Genomic DNA, 11333 nt, shown 5'->3' on the forward strand with positions numbered 1-11333 from the left:
TAGTGTTAGTAGTCTACCAAGTGGCACTCGGTACAGGTGGGCTTGGGACAGACTAGGCACAGTGGCACGGTGTACCAAGTGGCACCCGGATGGTGGGCTTGGGAAACCTGCTCAGATCGTTTGGGGCCATGAGTGACACCCTGGTCGAATCTCCTTGCAGATGGAACCCGAATAGGCAATAAACCTGGACGAGAGACTTGTGTGGTTAGTCAAGTCGTGGCCGACTCCCTCGCCAGGCTTCCGCTTGAAGGTTGCCGAGATACACGAGGTGTACATGGCGGTAAGTGGCAAGAGCGTGTGTGAAGAAGTACACCCTATAGGGTTAATATGATCTATTCGAATAGCCGTGTCCGCGGAAAAGGACTTCTGGGTTGCCTGTATAGTTCATAGACAAGTGAAAGTGGATACTCTAAAATACGTAAGATAAGCGTGAGTGCTATGGATGGCGTTCTCGTAGGGAGACGTGAGCGGATCCATAGTGGTGTATTGATATGGTGAATATGTGGACTCGTGTGCGCCACCTCAAAAGAGTTACTTGCAGTTGTAGTTCAGGATAGCCACCGAGTCAAAGCTGGCTTGCTGCAGTTAAACTCCACCACCCCCCTTTGCTGATAATGATGCATATGTAGTTAGTTCTGATGTAAGTCTTGCTGGGTACATTTGTACTCACGTTTGCCTATTTTATGTTTTTGCACAGAGACTTTAGTCTCGCTAGTAGTTCCACGTGGACTTCGACGTTTAGCTAGTTACCTCAGCTACGATCTTGTGCCCTCGGCAGGATCTGGTAGTTAGTTAGGCTTCTTAGCCTTTTTTATTTGTAGTTGTCTGTACTCAGACATGTTCAGCTTCCGCATGTGCTTTGACTTGTATGCTCTGAATGTTGGGTCGCGAGACCCATGTTTGTAATATCTCGCTCCTCGGAGCCTATTGAATAAATACTTGAGTTGTAGAGTCATGTTGTATTTGCACATATCGAGCATATTGTGTGTATGTTATTGGAATGCTTGGTATGTGTGGGATCTGACTATCTAGTTGTTTATCCTTAGTAGCCTCTCTTACCGGGAAATGTCTCCTAGTGCTTCCACTGAGCCATGGTAGCTTGCTAGTGCTCCAGAACACTTAGGATGGCCGGCATGTGTCCTTCTTCGTTCCTGTATCTGTCCCTTCGGGGAAATGTCACACGATGAATACCGGAGTCCTGTTAGCCCGCTACATCCCGGTTCACCGGAGTCCTGCTAGCCCAGTGCTACAGCCTGGATTCACTCGCTGATGACCGACACATTCGATGCTGGGTCATGGATGCATGTCCCTGTAAGTTTGTGCCACTTTGGGTTTACGACTAGCCATGTCAGCCCGGCCTCCTTGTCATATGGATGCTAGCGACACTATCATATACGTGTGCCAAAAGGCGCAAACGATCCCGGGCCTGGTAAGGCGACACCCGTGGGAATACCGTGCGTGAGGCTGCAAAGTGATATGAGGTGTTACATGCTAGATCGGTGTGGCATTGAGTCGGGGTCCTGACAGCTTTGGTATCAGAGCTTGACTGCCTGTAGGATTACCAAGCCAAACTGGTCGAAGTTGAGTCTAGAAATTCTTTAGTTATATGAGGGAATTGATTGTGGGATGGAACGTAAGGCTCTTTTTACTCCTTATATCTTATGCCTTCTGATCCGAGTCATATTATCTTTCCTACGGGGTTAAGAACTAGGCCTTCTCTTCTTTCTATCAGGATCACGTGTTACTAATCCGTAGACCTATAGGATTGATGGTTCTAAGCTTCAGTTCAGTTCCTACTACTTCCATATGTTAACTGTTGATCTCGAAACCTTGATATTGTGCTTCTGAGTGGTTATGCCACCATTTTTGTAGCATGTCTCAAATCTTTTCGAGCATTTACAGTCGTTATGCTGTCCGAGTCATCCCAGGTTTCTAAATAGTCCGATGCATTTGCAAATTCCTTCTTATCGCTCCGAAGTTCCTTTGGGCCAGTTTAACCACACTAATTGGTGAGTTGAGGTACTCTGCTGCCTCGACATATATGTTGGAGCTACTATTATGACCCTAGGTGTCTTAGAGGATGACCTAGTACCCTAGCCATGCTTTGTGTTCCCAGTGTAATGAATCTGGCCGTCATTCTCGAAAGCATCCCGTGGTGTAATTTAATTAGTAGGTATTCTGTTCATGGGTTTTTGAACCCGAGATTCACCCTACCTACTTCTTGTTGGTAGTATTTGCTAGTTCCTTTAGGATTATTAGTAGCCTTTGCGATAGTCCTCGAGGTCCATGGTATTTCCTTCTTCCAAATACCATGAACCGCTTATGGCAGAAGTTCTTGAACCAAAATATCACAACCAGAGTGCTCTTGACGAGTTCTCGATTCTATGTTGTTACTCTGCCAGTTCTACTTTTTCTGCATGGGTTATCCAGAAGAAATATGTTGAACTCGTTCGGCATACTAATCCATGCATCCACAACTCGGAAAGTTATATGTTCCTTGAGTTGTCCCTCTCCAGTTGATTTCTGGCCCTCGTCTATCAATTGATAGTCAAGAGTATGCGTGCATTCGTTCATCAATACCTATTACTCTTGTGGTCCATCAAACCATTCTATTCCGGAATGACTAGGAGAAACAAACTCCACTACCTCATCCATATCCAGGATTGGGTCGAAATAGTTGTGCTCCGCAGATCAAAATGCCAACCCAGCTTTTGTTCTGTTCTACCTTGGAGTATTACCCTATTTATGTCAAGAATATCATAGGAATTACCATCTCTTATAAATTTTTGATGCAGTGATACTTCTTGCCATCATTGTTTATTCCTCGGTTCCCATGTTATTGCAACCGGAATGCCGGCAAGTGAGTCATGATGTGTGAAATCAATACTCCTAGCAACTCCGTTGCTTGGTAGTTAATGGACAATATTCTCATTCTTAGCGTGTTGGTTATTAAATCATCATCCTAAGATTGATCGTGCTACCTAGTCCTTATTTTTTGGTGCACTCTTCGATCAATGAGTCAATCCCTCACTCTTTTGATCATATCATCTTGCCCTGAAAAGTAAGGTTGTTCTCGAGCTTAGTAACATACCGGTGGTTCGTGACTTCTTCTCCAAGAATCCGTGTTGGATATCCCTGAGCTGGTTGGTTAAGCTAAACAACAACTTGGAGAGTTGGAAGATAAAAGCTTGTCCGACTTAGTTCATTTTAAGGGATATCTTGTATGTGTGTTGAAGAAAATTGATATTTTCATCGACTGACCCTCATGATCAGTTAATGGACCTATCATTTTATCCAACCTTTGATTTGAGTATGGGCTATCATCAAATCAGACCAGAACCAACGATATTCGTAATGTTGTCTTACTCGTGGTTGATTCCTCAAACATACACCATTACATCTTTTGGTCTGGCCAATACTACCACATTGTTCACATAATGGTGGAAGTCCAGTGATATGGAAATTCCGATGAGTTGCTGTTGAGCCCATCAGCGGCATTTTGTCTCCTCCATGATTCGTGTTGAACATCCAGCTAGTGTTGGAAACTTGTGTAAGCATTTTCTTCATGCCCCGTTCATGAACTATATGTTTGGATGAAAGAAGTGACTTCCTCTAATTCACGTGCACTTGGTGTAAGTTGCCGCCGTGGATCCGAGAAAGATTGTTTTTGCTTCGTTTGGAATCGTCCCAAGTCAGTCATGCATGTGAAAGGTATACTATGGTTTGGTAGATTAATTACCTCCACTCCATATGTATTCCGTAGCACGCCAAGCCACTGATTGATTTGTTCAAGGAGAAGAAGCTCCTTCTTAAGAATCATGACTTATGTTAGGACTTTGTTATCCTCGATGATGGTTCCCAACCTGAACCCGATAGTATTTTATTATAAGACTTCTGTGTGGTCATGCTTGTCCGGGGCAGCGTGTTCACATGTGTGTAGCAGAACCAGCTCATGTTTTGGAGCTTACTACCGTAGTTCATTTCCCGAGAATCTCGCAACATTATCTCGTCGGTTTGTGTTGCAAACCTTCTTTCCCAGACATGTTGTCTGAAATATCCTGTTACCAACCGGATCTGAATCTCAGGCAGATATGATGGTTGGAACCTCTTCCAAGAACTATGATATAGGTTCCAGTGAAGTGGACGCACCTAGCTGGAAGGACTATTGTTGTAGTATCTTGATTAAGCCGTTTGGTCACCTCCCGATAAGGATTTCATAGGATTTACCTCCGTAATTGTTCCTTATGGATTCTTGTGCTCCCGAAGTCCGACCTTTACTTGATGTTCTAGATACCAAACCATATCTATAAATGGGTTATGCTAGTACATCAAGGAGAACATTAGAAGCGGAGTGCTAAATGTCTCTCGGTCGATCATCCAGATTTGCTTCTTTGGCATTGCTAAGGAAAAATCTGAGAAAGTGATGTCCTCCTTTGCATCCGCATCCTCCATCACTATTCATCATGGTAGTTTGATGTGTTGCCAGGATCCTTGGCACGGACGTTGGTAATACCTTGATGAATATGGAAATGCTCAAGTTCTTGAGAGCACGCTTAGTCACTGGGTTATATCCTCGGCATAACCTGGAATGTGTTTCCTGTTTGCTGAGTTGTCTTATAACTCCAGTTTTCTTTCAAAGCTGAGTATGCCATTTCTCCGAACTCCTTCACACGATCGTTTGTGATTTTCCTTAGGCTGGTTTAGAGAGTTTCAATGATCTAGGTATCAAAAGTAATTCTTTCTACCACATGAGGGAATAATTCTACAAGGCACCTTCCCTAAGGTGCCCCGTTATGGTATCATGGCAATTCAACTCCTTGCTACATTGTCAACTGTTCACGACCTTTTTAAGTGTGAAATTATTGTCTACCTAGTGAACCTTCCTCATTTGTTTCACCCCATCCCTTTGGATGTTTGCTTCGTGTCTCAGCCCGCGAGATGTATTAATGTCTCACTCCGTGAGTTGATCCTGAGTTGTTCGGTCTTCGAGAAGATCGATCCTACTAGAGTTTTCCCTTTCCTCTCATTGTCATGTTAGTTGGAGTTCTCAGAGCAAGACATCGAGACGATGATGGGGATCGAATCAAAGTTCTTATAAGGCGCAACCTGGATCGTGAAGATGTGTTAGCTTTGTGTCCCCTCTGTCTTCTTACCTCACGTCTTGAATCTCGGGACGAGATTCTCGTTTAGTGGGGGTGAGTTGTCACATCCCTAGTTCTGGTTTGCTCTGGGTTAGCTAGTCTTGTGTTGCATCATGTTTAAATTTCTCTTAAGTTGAAGTGGGGATTGCTCAAACCCTAGCACCAGATCAAATCAACTAGGTTCAAATAAAAATATTTTCAATAAACCCAAAATGATCCTTAGAAAAGTTCATGATTTTTGATAAAGGCAAAAACCTCTGCCAAAAATTATGCACATAATTCTAGGACATTTCTGGATTTTTGAATTAAATCTTAGTGTATTTGAATTTGAGCACTTACTTGCTATAACTATTTTAAATGCTCAAATAATTCTGAAACTATATGTGGGCCACTGAAATAATTCAGAAAGTGTCCACAAATTATTTCAGGATTTTACAAAATGCTTTAGTATTTTATTAAAGCCAAAACAGATTGCAGAAAATAGAAAACAGAATTTAATAGAAACAACAGAAAGAGAGAGAGAGAGAGAGAGAGAGAGAGAGAGAGAGAGAGAGAGAGAGAGTACCTGGGCCACTTACCTATGCGGCCCAGGAGGCGGCCTAGCCCACCTGGCCATTGCCAGTCGTCTCCCACCTCTGCCAGTAGGCAGAGGCAGAGACAACGCACGGGCGCGCGCGAGCGCCACGCCACCAGGCTGCCTGCCTGCGTCCGAGGACAGCGCGACACTGCGAATCTCCTCCTCGGTGCCGTCCCAATCCGTCCGACTCGCTCACTCGATCCCCTGTTCTCTCCCTCGCCTCTGCACCACCACACCGAGCACCACCGTCGCCGTCTCTCACTGTAGCCATGGCTATCGCCTCTCCCTTGCCCTCTGGAGCTAACCACGAGCTCGACCTCGACCACCTCTTCCTCGTCGCCGAGCAACGCACCGCGGGAGGCCCTGCTTCATCGTCATCGCGGTCATCTTCAACCTCGGGCACCCGAGCCCCTCACCGTCGATTCGCGCCGTCAAGGATGTCCCCGAGCCCACTAGCCTACTGCGCCGCATCCCTGTGAGCTCCTGCTCCTAACCAATCTCTCCCCGCCGTCGAATCCCTCCTCTAGCCCCCCTGGCCACCGCGGCCGAAGATTGCTGCCGCCGCGAATGTCGTCGTTGTCATTACGGAGGGCCAACACCGCATCCGAGCACCTGGTCGAGCTCCTAGGGCCCCGTAGCTTCTGCTTGTGCTCTCCGTTCGCTTGGAATCGAGCTGCAGCCCCGCGCCCGCATCTAGACGAGCTCCGGCCACCGCCATGGTTGCCGTGGTAGTTGAACCCCTTTATCCTCTGCATGACCTGTCATTGCCATAGTAAATAGATGAAACCCACTAGCATGAGTAGGAGTTGTTTGAGCCCTGATGTGCCTACTCATGCATGCTTGTTTGTCATGCCTGCTATTGCTTAGAGTTGTGTCAGGTCTAATTCATCGGGAATGAATTGGAGGTGTGTAAACATGTCCTACTGGGTGTGAGATATGTGTGTGAACACGATTTGGTAAAGGTAGCGGTGAGAGGCCATGTAGGAGTACATGGTGGGTTGTCTCATTGCAGCCGTCCTCAGGAACTGAGTTCTGTGTTTGTGATCCATGAACAGCTACTACCACACATTGGGTTCCGGTAACTCGGCCCCTCTCGATTTATTAATCAACCTGATCTCTGTCCAGGAGTTGCAACTAGTTTCTAGTGTTTGTAGGTAGTGTTAGTAGTCTACCAAGTGGCACCCGGTACAGGTGGGCTTGGGACAGACTAGGCACAGTGGCACGATGTACCAAGTGGCACCCGGATGGTGGGCTTGGGAAACCTGCTCAAATCGTTTGGGGCCGTGAGCGACACCGCGGCCGGATCTCCTTGCAGATGGAACCCGAATAGGCGATAAACCTGGACGAGAGACTTGTGTGGTTAGTCAGGTTGTGGCCGACTCCCTTGCCAGGCTTCCGCTTGAAGGTTGCCGAGATACACGAGGTGTACATGGCGGTAAGTGGCGAGAGCGTGTGTGAAGAAGTACACCCCTGCAGGGTTAATATGATCTATTCGAATAGCCGTGTCCGCGGAAAAGGACTTCTGGGTTGCCTGTACAGTTCATAGACAAGTGAAAGTGGATACTCTAAAATACGCAAGATAAGCGTGAGTGCTATGGATGGCGTTCTCGTAGGGAGACGGGAGCGGATCCATAGTGGTGTATTGACATGGTGAATATGTGGACTCGTGTGCGCCACCTCAAAAGAGTTACTTGCATTTGTAGTTCAGGATAGCCACCGAGTCAAAGCTGGCTTGCTGCAGTTAAACTCCACCACCCCCCTTTGCTGATAATGATGCATATGTAGTTAGTTCTGATGTAAGTCTTGCTGGGTACATTTGTACTCACGTTTGCCTATTTTATGTTTTTGCAGAGAGACTTCAGTCTCACTAGTAGTTCCACGTGGACTTCGACGTTTAGCTTGTTACCTCAGCTACGATCTTGTGCCCTCGGCAGGATCTGGTAGTTAGTCAGGCTTCTCAGCCTTTTTTATTTGTAGTTGTCTGTACTCAGACATGTTCAGCTTCCGCATGTGCTTTGACTTGTATGCTCTGAATGTTGGGTCGCGAGACTCATGTTTGTAATATCTCGCTCCTTGGAGCCTATTGAATAAATACTTGAGTTGTAGAGTCATGTTGTATTTGCACATATCGAGCATATTGTGTGTATGTTATTGGAATGCTTGGTATGTGTGGGATCTGACTATCTAGTTGTTTATCCTTAGTAGCCTCTCTTACCGGGAAATGTCTCCTAGTGCTTCCACTGAGCCATGGTAGCTTGCTACTGCTCCAGAACACTTAGGCTGGCCGACATGTGTCCTTCTTCGTTCCTGTGTCTGTCCCTTCGGGGAAATGTCACGCGATGAATACCGGAGTCCTGTTAGCCCGCTACAGCCCGGTTCACCGGAGTCCTGTTAGCCCAGTGCTACAGCCTGGATTCACTCGCTGATGACCGACACGTTCGATGCTAGGTCATGGATGCCTGTCCCTGTAAGTTTGTGCCACTTTGGGTTTACGACTAGCCATGTCAGCCCGACCTCCTTGTCATATGGATGCTAGCGACACTATCATATACGTGTGCCAGAAGGCGCAAATGGTCCCGGGCCTGGTAAGGCGACACCCGTGGGAATACCGTGCGTGAGGCCACAAAGTGATATGAGGTGTTACATGCTAGATCGGTGTGGCATTGAGTCGGGGTCCTGACACTTCGAGCGTACCAATAAAGCAATCATGTCTTTTCAAAACAACATGGCCAAAGAAAGTTATCCCTACAAACTCATATAGTCTGGCTGTTGCTCTATCTTCATCACACAAAGTATTTAATCATGCACAACCCGGATGACAAGCCAAGCAATTGTTTCATACTTTAGTAATCTCAAACTTTTTCAACTTTCACGCAATACATGAGCGTGAGCCATGGATATAGCACTATAGGTGGAATAGAAAATGATGGTGGGGGTTATGTGGAGAAGACAAAAAGGGAGAAAGTCTCACATCAACTAGGCGTATTAACGGGCTATGGAGATGCCCATCAATAGATATCAATGTGAGTGAGTAGGGATTGCCATGCAACGGATGCACTAGAGCTATAAGTGTATGAAAGCTCAAACTGAAACTAAGTGGGTGTGCATCCAACTTGCTTGCTCATGAAGACCTCGGGCGTTTGAGGAAGCCCATCATCGGAATATACAAGCCAAGTTCTATAATGAAAATTCCCACTAGTATATGAAAGTGATAGCATAGGAGGCTCTCTCTATGAAGAACATGGTGCTACTCTGAAGCACAAGTGTGGTAAAAGGATAGTAACATTGCCCCTTCTCTCTTTTTCTCTTATTTTTTTATTTTATTTTTCATTTTTTTATTTTTTTATTTTTGGTGGGCTTCTTTGGCCTCTTTTTTTATTAGGGCTTCTTTGGCCTCTTTTATTTTTCATAAAGTCCAGAGTCTCATCCCGACTTGTGGGGGAATCATAGTCTCCATCATCCTTTCCTTACTGGGGCAATGCTCTAATGATGATGATCATTACACTTTTATTTACTTACAACTCAATATCTAGAACAAAGATATGACTCTATATAAATGCCTCCGGCGGTGTACCGGGATGTGCAATAATCTAGCATAGCAATGACATCAAAAAAACAGACAAGCCATGAAAGCATCATGCTAGCTATCTTACGATCATGCAAGGCAATGTAACAATGAATGCTCAAGTCATGTATATGATGATGATGGAAGTTGCATGGCAATATATCTCGGAATGGCTATGAAAATGCCATGATAGGTAAGTATGGTGGCTGTTTTGAGGAAGATATAAGGAGGCTTATGTGTGAAAGAGTGTATCATATCACGGGGTTTGGATGCACCGGCGAAGTTTGCACCAACTCTCGAGGTGAGAAAGGGCAATGCACGGTACCGAAGACGCTAGCAATGATGGAAGGGTGAGAGTGCGTATAATCCATGGACTCAACATTAGTCATAAAGAACTCATATAATTATTGCAAAAATCTACAAGCCATCGAAAACAAAGTACTACGCGCATGCTCCTAGGGGGATATATTGGTAGGAAAAGACCATCACTCGTCCCCGACCGCCACTCATAAGGAAGACAATAAATAAATAAATTTTTTCTCCAACTTCATCACAAAGCGGTTCACCATACGTGCATGCTACGGGAATCACAAACCTCAACACAAGTGTCTCTACAATCCACAGTCACCCACTAGCGTAATTCTAATATCACCATCTTTATATCGCAAAACTATTGCAAGGAATCAAACATATCATATTCAACGATCTACAAGTTTATGTAGGATTTTATGACTAACCATGTGAATGACCAATTCATGTCATCTCTCTAAATAGATATAAGTGAAGCAAGAGAGTTTAATTCTTTCTACAAAAGATATTCCCACGCTCTAACAAATATAAGTGAAGCAAAAGAGCATTCTACAAATGGCGGTTTTCTATGTGAAGAGAAATAGGCAATCCAACTTAAAATGATATAAGTGAAGCACATGAAGCATTCTATAAAGCCACACTCAAAAGATTTAAGTGAAGTGCAATGAGCATTCTATAAATCAACCAAGAACTATCTCATACCAGCATGGTGCATAAAATAAAAAAGAAAAATGAAAACTAAATGCAAAAGACGCTCCAAGACTTGCACATAATGCATAAACGAAACGAATTCGAAAACATACTGATACTTGTTGAAGAAAGAGGGGATGCCTTCCGGGGCATCCCCAAGCTTAGACGCTTGAGTCTCCTTGAATATTTACTTGGGGTGCCTCGGGCACCCCAAGCTTGAGCTCTTGCCTCTCTTCCTTTTCCTCATATCGAGACATCCTCGATTAGACACTACATCCACACAAAACTTCAACAAAAAGCTCGGTAAGATCCGTTAGTATAATAAAGCAAATCACCACTCTAAGTACTGTTGCAAACCAATTAATATATTTTTTCCATTTTTCTACTGTAATATAGCTTTTCCATGGCTTAATCCACTGATATAAATTGATAGATTCATCAAAACAAGCAAACTATGCATCAAAAACAGAATCTGTCAAAAACAGAACAGTCTGTAGCAATCTGAACATCCAGCATACTTCTGTTATCCCAACAATTCTACAAAAATTAGGAAAAATAAAAAAGTTGTATAGAAAGACAGTTCAAAAGGAATCAGAACCAATGGGCGTTCCAGTTAAAAAGGTAAAATCGCGCACTACAGCCAAAGTTTCTGTCCTGCACCGTACAAACCAACAAGCATTGTAAACATCCTAAAGGCAAACCTTAGCACATTATTTTTATAATACAATGGAAATATACAAGGGGATAATTATTTTTGTTGAAAACTTTCTGTAATCAAGATTCACAAAGTTTTCGTGAGCATGAACAAAGTTCAAGGCTAGCTCCCACTTCAACAATGCTTGTCTTTCTCACTTTCACTTTCCTTTTTGAAAAGTTCTTGAGTTCCCCTCTTTATTTATATTTTGTTTTTAAGCTATATAAAAGCACTCAACAGAAATAAATGACACTCTAAAACTTCCGGGCTGTCTCCCTGGCAGCACTTTCTTTAAAGCCATTAAGCTAGGCATTTAGTGCTCAAGTAATGAATCCACCCGGATCCCAAGGTATATCA

Source organism: Triticum aestivum, chromosome 7B (assembly GCF_018294505.1).
Source record: "Triticum aestivum cultivar Chinese Spring chromosome 7B, IWGSC CS RefSeq v2.1, whole genome shotgun sequence".
NCBI classification, from domain to species: Eukaryota; Viridiplantae; Streptophyta; class Magnoliopsida; order Poales; family Poaceae; genus Triticum; species Triticum aestivum.